Genomic DNA, 15,474 nt, shown 5'->3' with positions numbered 1-15,474 from the left:
TATATGGCGTCATACAATCCAATCAATCACAATACTATTTAAATGTTAAATAGGCATTACTATATGTATTTATACCTGTACATATGATACAATCTTCTTTTGAATCATTGCTATTTATATATTTTTTTCTTCTATAAATTATACTGATACTGTGCTTGTGAATCACTGTTCATCCCAACAGATACCAACATCTCACTTTCAATCTAAGTTACATTTGCAGTGATTAACTTGTGTTCACAAGATATTGAGGATTTTTCCTATTCTTCTTTTTTTTTTTTTTATATATTCCTGTCATAGCTATATCGAAATCGCCATGCACTGTCCTCTACAGTACAGTAGATTCACAGAAGATAATTGGAAGTGTGGCACAGTATAGGAGTGCTATCTTCATAAAACTGACTAACTTCAGTCTCATCCTCTTTGGTAACAAAGTTATATTAAATAAAACATACCACATGCTTATAAGGCATAGCATAAAACACCAACAATCAGGAATTCTCATAAATATATAACGGTCGTATAGAATGGGAACGAATTTCCATGCATGGAAAGTTATGCAGCCTATTAATAACCACATTACCAAGGTCATCAGCAAAGTTTTCTAGAATATCCATATCTCTTTACTTTCCTAACAATCTTGTCTGTCTGTGTCTCATAATTTTCCTCTATAATAATTTTAAAGCTTATGTACTTTGAATATCTTAACATTGCCTCCCACAGAGACTATTTAATAATAACTAATTAATATACAGAAACTTCATTAGTCAAATCATAAAATATTTTATAATCCTGTAGTATACAAATACATAAAAGGTAAGTTACATAAACCATTTAATAATAACTAATTTATATACAGAAACTTCATTAGTCAAATCATAAAATATTTTATAATCCTGTAGTATACAAATACATAAAAGGTAAGTTACATAAACCATTTAAAAATAGTATCCAATTTTTCCTTTCTCCTCTATTTCACCATATCACAGTTTACATGTATTCACTTAATTCTCTCCCATCTGTCCATACCTATATACTACAAAAGAGTGCTATGCACTCATTTATTTCCATTTTCCTGCCATAATATCTGAATTATAAAGTTTATTATCCAAATTTCACAATTCTAGACCACACTGTTTGACACAATCCATGTCCTAACTTCAAGATGAGTTCATTATTAACTCATGAATGCTTTAAATCAGTTATTATCATCTTCTGATATACATTTATTTATATTAATATTCAATAATATATTCTATATATTTTTTTATTATCTGTACTTCACAAATATATAATACAATTTGAATTTAAACAATTATGATTTCCTCCTTGGTTGACATTTCAATTCCAATATAGATTTAACAATGAATCTGTCCACTTTATAGTTTCATAGTACTGTCATTCTACAAATGACACTAAATAATAAAACTCAATGGATAACTTAAGCTCAGATCCTTGCAGCAAATCTTCAGTTCATTAGCTTATGCAGTACACAAGATTGGACAATATAGCAATACATTGCAATATATTACAATAGTCTATTTTCATTATTGTGATAACAATTGTCTTATGTTGTACATATTCACATTTTGTGCAATTTACTGTATGGAGAGTTATAACTCATCAAAAGGCAAATACTCTCACTGTTGCGACTCAATATATATATCCAAACATTCTGTATGTACACAAATATTAACTTATTTCCAAAAACTTTTATTCATATTCATAACACTAATAGTAAATTTAAAGACAAACTTGTTGCTCAAGTATTGTTTAGAAAATTCAAGAGGTTTCTTGTACAATCAATAATACAATCAAGAGCCAACAACATTAATTTCTGGCTTTACCAAAAGCTTTTCTTTAGGTTAAAAGACAACTTCATAGTTTACAAAACTGAACCATGTAAGAATAGTCTTACCTGTAATCTATCACTTTCTAACATGTCACATATTAATTGGGTGCTTATAAATTCCAACAATCACTTACTAAACATTGTCTCAAATGACAAATGTACATAGCTACAGGTACCTGTACAGGACCTTTAAGTACCTTTATTGATCAACAATGGCTGCTAAGGGCCATTCTAATGAATTTCAAGAGAAGCATCAAAGAAGTGAACCAATTGCTCAAACATATAATACATTCAATATGAGCATACGTATAATATATAATTCCAGCATAATATGACACCTTTGAGGAATTGGATATCATCTCTAGGTGCTTTTTCAACACATTAATAATCAATATCATATGATTATGATAACCTTGAGGATCCTAATAGATCTCAATTGGATTTTATACTAATTAATAATTAAATAAGGAACTATTAATAATAATAGTTTACAGTTATTCGGTTTTTAACATTGGAGTTTACTACCAATTGTTAGCCATTGCTATATATATATATATATATACATTTATAAAATTCAAAACACAGCAAGAAATAAATATAATAATTGTACTATCAGAGTTAAGTACTATTTTCACTGAGAGCTTCACAGCTAATCATGAGATAGCATCTAAAATGTCTTTAATATGTAATATTATGAAATATAACATGTTATGTAGCTTGTATTAGTTTATGTCAACAATATACTGTGTCTATCTATATTAATATGCTTTATTAATTCATTAATAAACACATATCAAAGTATCAACCAATATAATATATATATATGACAGTATCTCAATTTGGGACTATAACCACAATCAAGACATATACCTGGACTATGCCTGTGATTGTCATTTATCTGAAATGGGATCATCAAACGTATATGTGTACCTATGTAAAGAAATAATAACAATTCTTCAATTCAATTCACGTAGAACAAACACACAAAACTGAACAGTAAGTTTGACTAATTTACTGTGAATTAGCAACAAACTCAGCAATACCATTACACTGTTTATATGTATAACATGGTATGTGTTCTCATGTTCAACCTGTATGTCAACATAGTTAATGTAACTGTTTCTAATCTGTTGATATCCTATCATACTCTATCATAGGCATTAATAACATAACAATAGTTACTCTGTATTTTAAACTAATTAGCTATCCATGTTGTTTTATACTTAATGTATTCATAATACTTCTTTCTTAGGTATATTGTATACCTCAATATCGTGCTACATGTCATGTCATTACTCTCGCAAGTTATCGTACATACTAAATCTATTTAATATGTAGAAAGCAATTCATCCAAAAGTTCAATAAAACAAGTGAGATACTGCGTTTAAATGTATGCGTGTTATTAACGTAAATTCACTTACCACAACTTCTAGTCAGAATTACCTTACAGTCGAATTTGTAGGCGGGATTGGTACCGCTTCTGAACTTTTATAATCACTAGTATCCTGACGACTTAGGCGTAATACCGGTTAGTCAGGGAGAGAAATACCTCAATGCCTACAATATTCACAATTACCTATTTCTTATTTGTTTTTATAATAATATATACACTCCAACTTTTTCGCTCCAAAACTCCCGCTGCTTACGTTCAATCATACGTCATCCACTTGTCAATGTCACATAGATTACTTTGGCTCTGGCCTCTGTCGTTCCGTTTCAGGTTACATGATTATTGACTTTACCATTTTTAATTAATGGTGCGTCACACGATAGTTAACATGATAGATATTTTTTATACTACATACGTGGTTAACTAGCAACCGTTTATTACCATGTCAGGTTGACCCCCACGCGGTACCCTCTGGAAACCATCGTGATAAATTCTTGGTGAATTTGTCACGATGGGCTAACTGACTTGACCTCATCCTCCATTGATGACCCGCCAACGTAGACCATTAGCGCAGTCCATTATCATCAATAAAAAAAAACTAGCATACGGCCCATCTGATGGTAAACGGTTACCGTAGCTTATGGACGCCTGTAACACCATGGGTATCACGTGCGCGTTGCCGACTCTTAAGAAACCTTAATATACCCTTCTTTAAATACTCCATGCTGTAGTCTCTCGAGGAAACCTCGGCAGGTAGTTCAGTCCACAATCGAAGTGTACGCGGGAGGCGGCTCCTCTGAGACCTCATTGTCCGGGACTGCTTAAGATTAAGCGTGTGGATAACTTCCCTGTCAATGTCAGACGCTGATTCAATTTAATTCGAAAAGAGTATTTTACACCTGCACCCCGCCATTTTAGGTGTGTAGATTACTGGCTTTTGCCCGCGACTTCGCTCGCGTTATTTTATCCTCTTAGGACTGGAATTTATCAAAACCCTTTCTTAGGGGACGCTTACGTCATAGTAGCTTTATGCATGCAAAGTCTCAGCCCGATCGGTTTAAAATTGATAAAGTTTCATACAATGTTTCATCCCCTATTTTATTCCCTTGGGGGTAGAATTAATCAAAATCCTTTCTTAGCGGATGCCTACGTCATAACATCTACATGCATCTGCATGCCAAATTTCAGCCCGATTCGTCCAGTGGTCTGGGCTGTGCGTTGACAGATCACTACGTCAGTCATCTTTGAGTTATATATATTTAGATGTAAGGGCAATAAGCAACGTTAATATTAGAATAGTGTTCAAAAAGTATAGTTTTCACTATGAGTGATGGCAGTTAATTAACAGTTAATAATAAAAACTTCCGCGTGGCTACTGTCAATGATGTCACTCCACTTGGTCTATTACATTCATTGAGTGGCTAATTGTTGTAACGAGCGCCGGCTTCGGTTATAAACCCCCAAACGATTAAATTCACCGTTATTTTTAGATCTACAAGTATAGTTTTTTATGTGAAATTTTGTAAACATATTACTCGATCACTGCTTGACATTTGACGTACAGACAGTATGATCTGCATACGACTCTTTTTTTTCGGATTACTCTAATGCTGTTGGCCGCAGTTGGCCTTTACAGCTTCACAGGACAAACCCGCGGAAGGAGTTATGGAGCGAACACCAACTCCCGCCTGACGGATACGACTTTAGTCTGAGGACACCGCTAGGGGTTCGAACCTCGGCTTGGGCCGTCGTAATATCGATCCCCATTTAAATTGGACGGGGTATCGATTGGATGGGAAAACTCTAATTAATGGACCACCTTTTATACAAAAATTGGAGTGTCTGTTTGGAATATTGAAATATCCGTTTTTACTACATGCAAATGAATATAAATACAGTACATACACCAAAATAACATTTTTTACAATTTTTGTCTGTCTGTCTGTCTGTTTGTTCCGGCTAATCTCGGAAATGGGCGGACCGAATTTAACAGGACTTTTTTTTGGCTGGTAGCTGATGTAATAAGGAGTAACTTAGGCTACTTTTATTTTAGAAAAATAAAGTTAAATTCACCGCGGACGAAGTTGCGGGTACAGCTAGTATACCATATATGTGTACGGTCAGTACCGTGTGATGCAGCTAGTAAAAATAATAATAGTCATCTGGTAAACGTGCCACCTTCAGATGGGGTTGTCGGGAACTCTGTAAAAAAACGTCAACGTCAAAAAATGTCTGTCTCTGTAAACGTAGTTATGAAAGCATAGTGCATGACGTGTTTACATTTCAGTTTTTTTTCTACTCTAATGTTGTTGGCCTGAGCCGGCCTTTATAGTTTCACCGAACGATAGGCCGCAGTGGGCATTCCAAGCCCTCGAAGAACTTGTGAAGATACTTTCGACGCGGCTCAGGCTGTCGTAATTTCGATCTTCGTTTAAATTTAACATGGGATCAATCGAAGGGGGGACGGGAGATGATCGACTGCTGGGGCACGTTTCGCTGGATACATTGAAATCCAAATATAATGACAGACCTGCTCCCGTCTCTCGGATTAAGTTGGTTTATTATTGTTTCCATCATCCGAGAATTTTTTACACACAGTTTTTTAGTGTCTGTCAGATTCGATCTTGCGACCTTTCGGTTTAAGTCGAGGTAGGGGGCACTAGAACACGACGTCACGGTCTGAGCGGTCTATGCAAATAGGATTATAACTTATCTGTTTTGTGTTATAATAATAAGAGTAACTTGTGGCATTTTCAATTATATAAATTCAAATTCAAAATAACTTTATTCATGTAGGTCTATTACAGACTCTTATGATATGTCAAATCTACCGTCAGTTCGGAATGATTTCGAGATGAGAACTGATAAGAAACTCAGCTCGTATTCTTTTAAAATAAATGTTGTACATGTTTACAATAATACACAGTCATTAAAATTCAAATATGGGAGAATAATAATATGCTATTGAAAAAAACAAAAAATCTAATCAGTGTTCGCAACCTGAACAGACCAGTCCCCACAAGCAGCACCCGTTCACTAGTATGACGGACCTCATAACCTCTTGTGGACTACGGAGGTGCATTTTTAAGTCGATCTATTTTATAAATTGTTGATTTTGTATGTAGTTGGATGGGCTTTAAATCTGGCGGCACACCAGATAGTAAATATTTATGTGTGACACGTGGTGACACATCACATCATCATTTCACATCACGTCATCCTGTGATGCACACCGGAAAACTAATATTTCATACCACCGTATCCTGAAAATTCACTACCTTATCTCTCCTTTCAACCAAAACACATTTTTCAGAACAACCTGGTCTGTTCAGGTTGCGAACACTGATTAGACTATTTGCTTTTGCAATAGCATATGCTGATGGTCACTCTATTCTCCCAAATTTGAATTTTAATGACTGTGTATTATTGTAAACGTGTACAACATTTATTTGAAAAGAATACGAGCTGAGTTTCTTATCAGTTTTCATCTCGAAATCATTCCGAACTGACGGTACATTTGACATATCATAAGAGTCTGTAATAGACCTACATGAATAAAGATATTTTTGAATTTGTATTTGAATTTCCAGCAATCCAGCGGGTGTAGCCTGTCGAGGGACCACCGTGCATACAAACGTGTGGCGCTGCTTGTTATGCATACGGTATATGCTCATATCCTTACGGTTTCGCTGTATTCGTGTGTCCGGACTCCGGACGGGCTGTGGTAACTGTCGCGCGTACTCACTCTCGGGCTATCGAGCTTCCGCATTATAATCATATGAATATCAGTCAGTGATCCTGTCTACGCACTTCCTTACATGTGACAGTAGTTAACATTCTGCTGTTAAATATTCCGATCGTAAAAACCTTATTGTACTGGCTGTCACGTGGCGTTGTCGGCGTGCAATAATTGCCAATACTACAAAATCCAAAAACATTTATTAATGTTGAACGTCAAGTCTTTTGTATTAATAGTTTTTTTGCTCAGTGTTTAGAGTGGGTATAGTAACTATTATTAAAGTTTTTAAGGTGGCAAACAAGCATACGGCCCATCTGATGGTAAACGGTTACCGTAGCATATGGACGCCTGAAACACCAGGGGTGTCACGTGCACGTTGCTGGCCCTTAAGAAAACCTTAATATACCCTATTTAATCACTAATTGATTGCTCCCTTTGGCCTGCTGCTGCTACTTTTACTGACTGTCACTTAAGATATTCATAAACACTACGGCCAGAAAACGTAAGGGCCGGATTGGGGTGACACCCTCTGTTTTTTTGTTTATATTACATCAGCTGCCCCCGCTGCCAAATGTTCATTAATATCTATTAATATAGCAATTAAATAGCTGTGCCCGCGGTTTCTCTCGCATAAATTGATAGTCTGTTATGCGATGTAAAAGCTTATTCATAAACTAGCTATTCCCGCGACTTCGTCCGGGAATTTAACTTTATTTTTATAAAATAAAAGTAGCCTAAATTAGTCCTTATTATAACAACTACTTGTCAAAAAAAATCCCGTCAAAATCGGTCCAGCTTTATCAGCGATTAGCCGGAACAAACAGACAGACAAAAATTGTAAGATATGTACCGTATTTACATTCATATGCTACATGCGTAAAAAACGGTAATTTCAATATTACTATACAAACAGACACTCCAATTTTATTTATATGTGTAGATAGAAAGCAAGGCTTTGTGTATACAATAGTATCACAATATCAGTTGCATGCACAATCACCCACCCGTGCGTTTATTTTACACATATAATAATTATTATAGTTAGGGGTTGGTTGGTGGTGCGTGGTGCGTGGTGCGTGGTATGCGCCGCTCGCCGGCTGCCGTCTAATGAAGAGAAATTACTTACTGGAAATAGTTGACGCCAACCGCGCGATCGCTTCGGAATCTTGCGCATGATCGGATCCATCCCATTTTCCTCTCATAACTTTGTATACGTTATACAAAGTTTGGTTTTTAAACTCGAACACTATCATTGCGCGCTACCTACCCTCTCTGTCAGTTAGGTTGGCTGGAAGAGATCTCTTTTAGAGACAAGCCCACCCTTGCTCGAACCGATTTTGACGGGACTTTTTTTGTCAAGTAACTGATGTAATAAGGAATAAATTACGTCCTATCTGCTGGTGCTATTTCATTGTCAGACTCTTAAGTATGTTATATGGTATGTGTATGGTACATTTGGTTTAGGTATGTATTTTATTCATATTTATCTATAGCTTTATATATATTGTATGTATTTGTATATGTATGTTTACATGTACTTACTTTTAGTAAATATATATTATTTATGACATAGGTATTATTTTTTTTATTGATTACATTTGCACCGCCTACAGTTTCTCTGCACAACCTGCGGTTGACTGGTAGAAAATGGCGTAAGGCGTTAAGTCCGCCATATGTACTTTTATATTGGTATTTTGTGCATTGAAGTTATATAAATAAATAAATGAATTAGGGTACTTTTGTATTAGAAAATATCTTTTATATTAGATAAATAATGTTAAATTCCACGTGGACAAAGCGGATACAGCTAGTCCTTCATATACAGTGACTGGCGTCCACACGTGGTCATGTACACACTAGTTCTTTGACGCTACTATGAGTCCTTTGGTAAATGTACAGTACAATAGGTACCAGTACCTGGTACCTGCGCCGATTAGATAAGTCATTTATTTGGTATCTGCAGCGCCAGTAATATTAGAGATAATCAATATTATATAACATGACGATAACGGAGTAGATAAACGTGATAGGGAACAGTGATATATAAAATGTGTAGGTAAAGTGATTAATAACGGTAACAACATGGCCACAGCTCATCCATAGCTATATACATCATCACTGCTGAACAAAGGCCTCCACCAAAGATCTTCACGACGACGATCGGTTCTGCGCTGCTCGCATCCACTGCCTCTGTATGTACGCGGAAGAGAAATGCCGATCTTCCGTAACCAATAACATCTATAGCATAAGTAGCTTAAGTTACTCCTTATTACATCAGCTACCTGCCAATAAAAGTCCCGTGAAAATCAGTCCAGCCATTTCAGAGATTATCCGGAAGAACAGACACACAAAAATTTAAAAAAATGCTATTTTGGTGTATGTACCGTATTTATATTCATATGCATGTAGTAAAAAACAGTTATTTCAATAATTCAAACAGAGGCTCCAATTTTATTTATATGTATAGATAATTAGGCGTGTCGAGTGTTTATATTGGTTTTTGGTTTATGATATTACTATGTTTTTAACCGACTTTTTTATGTTTGTTACCCCAGAATTTTATTATACAGATACATGGAAAAAATGATTTTTTAAATCTTCTAAGAATATGACTATTCAAAAATTCTTTAGTTTAGTTTATTACAATCAAGATTTATTTCTATTTTTATTATTATTTCTTTGAATGGATATTGCTTGGAGATAGAGATTTCATCATAATTATTTCAGTATTTTGGTTTTAATCAAAAATGATATTGCTTGCAGATAAATATTTAAACATAATTTCAGTTGTTATGGTTTTTATCAAAATAACTGGAAAATATATAATTCAGTGGCATTTACAGACAAACTGTAAACTTTTTATCATTCTTGAACGATGAGACGAGAAAGTAGGACGCCGGCACTCTCATAAAACAATACAGTATTTGTTGTAGATTGAAATCGGTATTCTGTGGTAATGACTTACGTGTCATCAGATGAGGTCTCAACCGTCATACTCGTGAACGGGTGCTGCTTGTGGGGACTGGTCGTTTTGGGTTACGAACACTGATCAGACTATTTGCTTTTGCAATAGCATATGCTGGTGGTCGCTATTCTCCAAACTTTAAATTTAAAAATTAATCTGTATTATTGTAAACATGTACAACATTTATTTGAAAAGAATACGAGCTGAGTTTCTTGTCAGTTCTCATCTCGAAATTATTCCGAACTGATGGTAGATTTGACATATCATAAGAGTCTGGAATAGACCTACATGAATAAAGATATTTTGAATTTTTTTTTTTAATTTTGAGGTATGTGGAGGCTTGTACAATGTAGTCTTGCCTACTTACATACCATGTGGCACCCAAGATGTAACTTTCCCTTTTATTAGATAACAGTAGAGGAATAGTGAGGCGCCCACGTGTGCAGTGTTTGATATCTTAAAAAGTGCGGGGGTGGCCGCGAGACTCCGCGTCGGTCACCTCTCGACGGAAATGTATGTACCTTTTTTAAGGTGAAACTACACAAAAAGCACGATCAGTGCAAAACAGAAGATAAAACTTAGAGCTAGGAAGGTAGATTTAGATTAAACAATAATTAATGCAACTAAAAAGGTGCGAAATTGTTCGTGAAAACAGCAATATTCATAATATTAATACTAGATTTAAAGACAAACTTGCTCTTTTATGGGAATAGGTACAAAAATTTACAATAAGATAGCAAAGGATATACTGGAATTACCCTTAAATAAATTAAAAACATCTGTTAAATCATATTTACTGAGCAAAGCCTATTACTCACTAAACGATTACTTGAGTTTGTGGGGTCGGTAGTAATTATAATGTAAATAAAATAGACCCTCAGCAAATGATAAAATGTATATTAAGGAAAATTATATAAATCGATACTAGAAAATATTATTTCAATTATAGTTGTATGTAGCGAGTGACGGATGACGTGAGAATATTTTATAGGTGAAAATATGGAACGTGTCTGTCTTGTCTGTAAGCGGCCAGTTGTCATGAAAAGAGGTAATGATATGAAATGATTATAATACAAATATATACAGTACACCATAACACTCCCTTGCCGAGACCGTGTCACGGGCGATAGTAGTCCGGGAAGTGAACTGTCCTGCCGCTGCGTGTAGTACGTGGTCTCTCAGGTGCGGGTTGTGATCGCTGTTGCGTTGACGTAGAGTGCGGACTGGAGTCGTTGTCGCTGCGTGCCATATAAGCTGGTTTCAACCGATCTATGGTGACGGTAAGGTCCTTGCCTTGAACGTCGATCTTGTACGTCTTAGCTTCTCTTGAGATAACTCTATGCGGCCCCGTATAGGGTGGTTCGAGAGCTTTCTTGATAGGACCTCTGCGTAAGAATACATATTCTGCACTGGAGAGATCTTTTGGAAGGTAAAATGTTGGCTTACTGTGACACGATGCAGGAGTTGGTGTAAGCTTGGCCATATGTCTGCGCAAGCGAGCGACGAAATCCGTGGGATCGGATGTGGTGTTAGCAGCTGGAGTGAAGAACTCGCCAGGCAATCGGAGTGTCTCGCCGTAGACAAGTTCAGCTGCTGAAGATTTCAGGTCTTCCTTCCAGGCGCTGCGGATACCCAATAAAACCAGTGGCAGTACTTTGGTCCACTGTGGATTATTATGGCACATAATCGCTGCCTTGAGTTGGCGGTGTAGTCGCTCTACTATGCCGTTGCACTGCGGATGATAAGCAGTGGTGGAATTGTGTTGAGCACCGACCAGTTGTGAAATACGCTGGAAGAGGTTTGACTGAAACTGTTGCCCCCGGTCCGTGGTTATGGAGTGCGGGCAACCAAAGCGGGCAATCCAGCCGGAAATGAAGGCGTTTGCACATGATTCTGCGGTAATGTCCACCAGTGGGTAAGCTTCAGGCCAACGTGTAAACCTGTCGATGGCGGTGAGGCAGTACCTGTAACCAGAAGAATGTGGCAAAGGGCCAATTATGTCGAGATGAACATGAGAAAAGCGTTCGGATGGTATGAGAAATGTAGTGAAAGGTGAGAATGAATGACGTGTGACTTTGCTGCGTTGGCAATCTGTGCATTGTTGAGCCCATGATTTGCAGTCACGTCGTATACCAGGCCATACATATTTCTGTGCAATTAGTTTGGCTGTTGCTGCTGCTCCGGGGTGACTTAAATTGTGCATGTTCTCGAATGCTTGTCGACGGAATGATGGTGTCAAGTATGGTCGATGATATGCCGTTGAGTGGTCACAGTACACATTCTCATCGGTCTGTCTTAAATCTAGTGCTGATCCTTTTCTGAGAAGATCTTGCAGTTCAGGGTCTTGAGCCTGATCGCGTGCGAGATCATCATAATTTATCTCATGCCCGATTTCTTCTAGGCGAGAAAGTGCATCGGCTACAACGTTGTCGCTACCAGCAATGTGACGTAAATCTGTTGTAAATTGAGATATGAAGTCTAAATATCTGAATTGACGAGGTGAACATTTATCTCGTTTTGTTTTGAATGCAAAGGTGATGGGTTTGTGATCAGTGAATATGACGAAATTTCGAGTCTCTAGCATGAATCTGAAGTATCTTATTCCTTCATATATGGCTAGAAGTTCACGATCGTAAGGACTGTACTTCTTTTGCGATGATGACAGTTTGCGTGAAAAGAATCCCAATGGAGTCCATACATTGTTCTGTCTTTGTTGAAGAACGGCGCCAATAGCTTCATCAGATGCATCAGTAAATAAGGCTAATTCGGCTTGAACATCTGGATGTGACAAGAGCGTAGCCTGAGAAAGACTGGACTTACATTTGTTGAATGCGGCTTCGTAGTCTTCGGTGACATTGATAGGAGTTGAACCTTTGATATTTCCTGCGAGTTTTGAATTGAGGTCTCCTTGTATTTGTGCTGCATTAGGAATAAATCGTCTGTAGTAATTCAGCATTCCTAGGAATCTCCTCAATTCCTTGGCGGTTTTAGGTAGTGGATAACTTTGAATTGCTGTGATCTTCTCTGGAAGTGGGCGAGTACCGTATATGGAAACGTGGTATCCTAAAAATGTTAGCTCACTAACGCCCCAGACGCACTTTCCTGTATTGATTAGTACGCCGTAAGCTTTGAATCTTTCGAACAGGATTCTAAGGTGTTGAAGATGCTCTTCCTGACTTCTGGAGAAGATAAGTATGTCGTCCAAATATCCGAATACAAATTCGAGTCCCTGTAGCACTTCATCGATAAATCGTTGAAATGTTTGGGCTGCATTTCTTAAACCGAAAGTCATAAACGGGAATTCGAATAACCCGAAGGGTGTGGTGATGGCGGTCTTTGGAATATCGGCTTCATTTACGGGAATTTGGTTGTAGGCTTTTATTAAGTCAATTTTTGACAGTATTTGCGAACCTGATATGTGGTAACTGAAGTCTTGGAGGTGTCTGATTGGATACCTGTCAGGTATCGTCCGTGCGTTGAGTGCTCTATAATCTCCGCAAGGACGCCAGCCATCATCTTTTTTGGGTGCAAGATGAAGAGGTGATGACCAGGAACTCTCGGATCGCCGTGCAGTTCCATTCTGTAACATATCTTCAAATTCTTTTTTAGCTATGAGCAGTCGGTCGGGTGCTAATCGGCGAGGCTGAGATGCAACTGGAGGTCCGGGAGTGGTTCGGATGTGATGTTGCGTGTTATGCTTCGGTTGGGTTGGTGCACCGGCAGGTCGTGTGATTTCAGGATACTGGCGCAGCAAATCGTGAAATGGTGAATCTCCTGTAACTGCTTTAATTGTAATTGTTTCCTGTGATGTATCTTGGCAATGAGGGGTTGAAATGGAGAGAGTGGTGAGTCCGTCTATAAGTCGATGGTTGCGGCAGTCGATTAATAAATTGTAGTGACTTAAAAAATCGACTCCTATTATCGGCTTGGTAACGTCGGCCACGATGAATCTCCAATTGAAATCTCTTCTGAGGCCAAAATCAAGGTGCAGTTGGAGATAACCATATGTTGCTATGACTGTATTATTAGCTGCGAACAATTCATACCTGGTTTTAGGTCGTGGTCCTCTGGTCGCTGATTTTGGGAATACGCATAAGTCAGAGCCTGTGTCTACTAGGAACTGGACCTTGGTTTTCCTGTCAGTGACGAAGAGGCGGCCGTTGCATACTAGGCAGTCATTTGCCGCCACTACTGGCTGCCTGTGCAGTTTTCCGACTTGTATGTGCAGGGAGTAGTACATCGTCTTGCTGCAGCTCCGAAGGTTCTATGATACCAGCATACATCGTTGGTTTGTGATTTAGATCGGGAGCGGGATCTTGAATTAGTACGTCCACCATAGTAAGGTCTGCCTCTCGATCTGGAACGAGACTGATCTTGTTGCTTTAGTACTAAGGCTTGTACTTGGCTAGTTAACTCCTCTACTCGCTGGCACATGGTGTTGAACGCGGATTCCGGTACGGTTGACGTTACCTGTGCGATGGTAGGTGGTGCGATATCGTGTACATGATCAACCAAGTCGGCGGTGGCTTCAAGTGTGCTATCCTTTTGCAAAGCGACGATAGCCTGAAGGTTAGCGGGTAAGCGACTGGACCAGATAGTACGCAAAAGATCTTCACTTACTGCTTGTCCAGCGAGACTTTTCAGGTGACGCAAGAATTGTGAAGGCTTTCTGTCTCCGAGCTCTTCGTGCATCAATAATTGCTTAATTCTACGCTCCTTTGATGTGGTAAGTCGTTTTATAAGTTCGGATTTTAGTTTTTCGTATTTATCCGTAGGTGGTGGTGAAACAATTATATCTTTCACCTCTGCTGCATACTGGTGATCGAGTTGACTGACCACGTAATAAAATTTTGTGGTATCGGCTATAATGTTTGACAATGTGAATTGTCCTTCGATCTGAGCGAACCATACGGCTGGCTCTTCGGGCCAGAAAGGTGGTACTTTCACGCCAATTCGAAATGTGTCTGCTCCGGAATTGTTAATATCGTTTGGTACATACCCGATTTGTTGTTCCATTATGTTGTATTTGTTCCGGTCGGTAGGTCACCAATGTGGGGTCACCAATGTGGGGTCGGTAGTAATTATAATGTAAATAAAATAGACCCTCAGCAAATGATAAATGTATACACCATAAGTTCATGCACGGGATTTTCATTTAATGTTAGACATAGACACCTATATAAATATACATTGTAAATAAACTGGCTTTAAAAAAAAAGTAATTCAATTGAGTTTCTTGCTAGTTCTTCTCAATTGGATCTATATATCGAATTGGACGGTAGGGAAAAAAATATAATTATAGTGCAAAAATTTGATATTCATAAGCGGCTAAAATGTCCTACATGAATAAATTATTTTTGAATTTTGAAATGATATCGTATGGTAAACGGTTACCGTAGCCTATGGACGTCCGAAAAACCAGGGTGTCACGTGCAATGCCCACCCTGAATTTTTTAATAGAAATTTTTTTGAGTGAATGGTCATGGAATGGTGCACCCGTCTGCGCTAACAGTTAACGCTGGAGTACCAGT

At 37.7% G+C, this 15,474-nt stretch overlaps 1 protein-coding gene across 1 annotated transcript in view; it reads left to right on the top strand.

The window, feature by feature from the left end:
- LOC131847512 (dystrophin, isoforms A/C/F/G/H-like) overlaps window positions 1-15,474 on the top strand; it is an 80,261-nt gene that overhangs the window by 27,992 nt on the left and 36,795 nt on the right. The window lies entirely within an intron of this gene.

Source organism: Achroia grisella, unplaced genomic scaffold (assembly GCF_030625045.1).
Source record: "Achroia grisella isolate CSIRO2021 unplaced genomic scaffold, CSIRO_AGI_Agris_v1 utg537, whole genome shotgun sequence".
Lineage (NCBI taxonomy): Eukaryota > Metazoa > Arthropoda > Insecta > Lepidoptera > Pyralidae > Achroia > Achroia grisella.
This window is presented reverse-complemented; position numbering and strand designations above follow the sequence as displayed.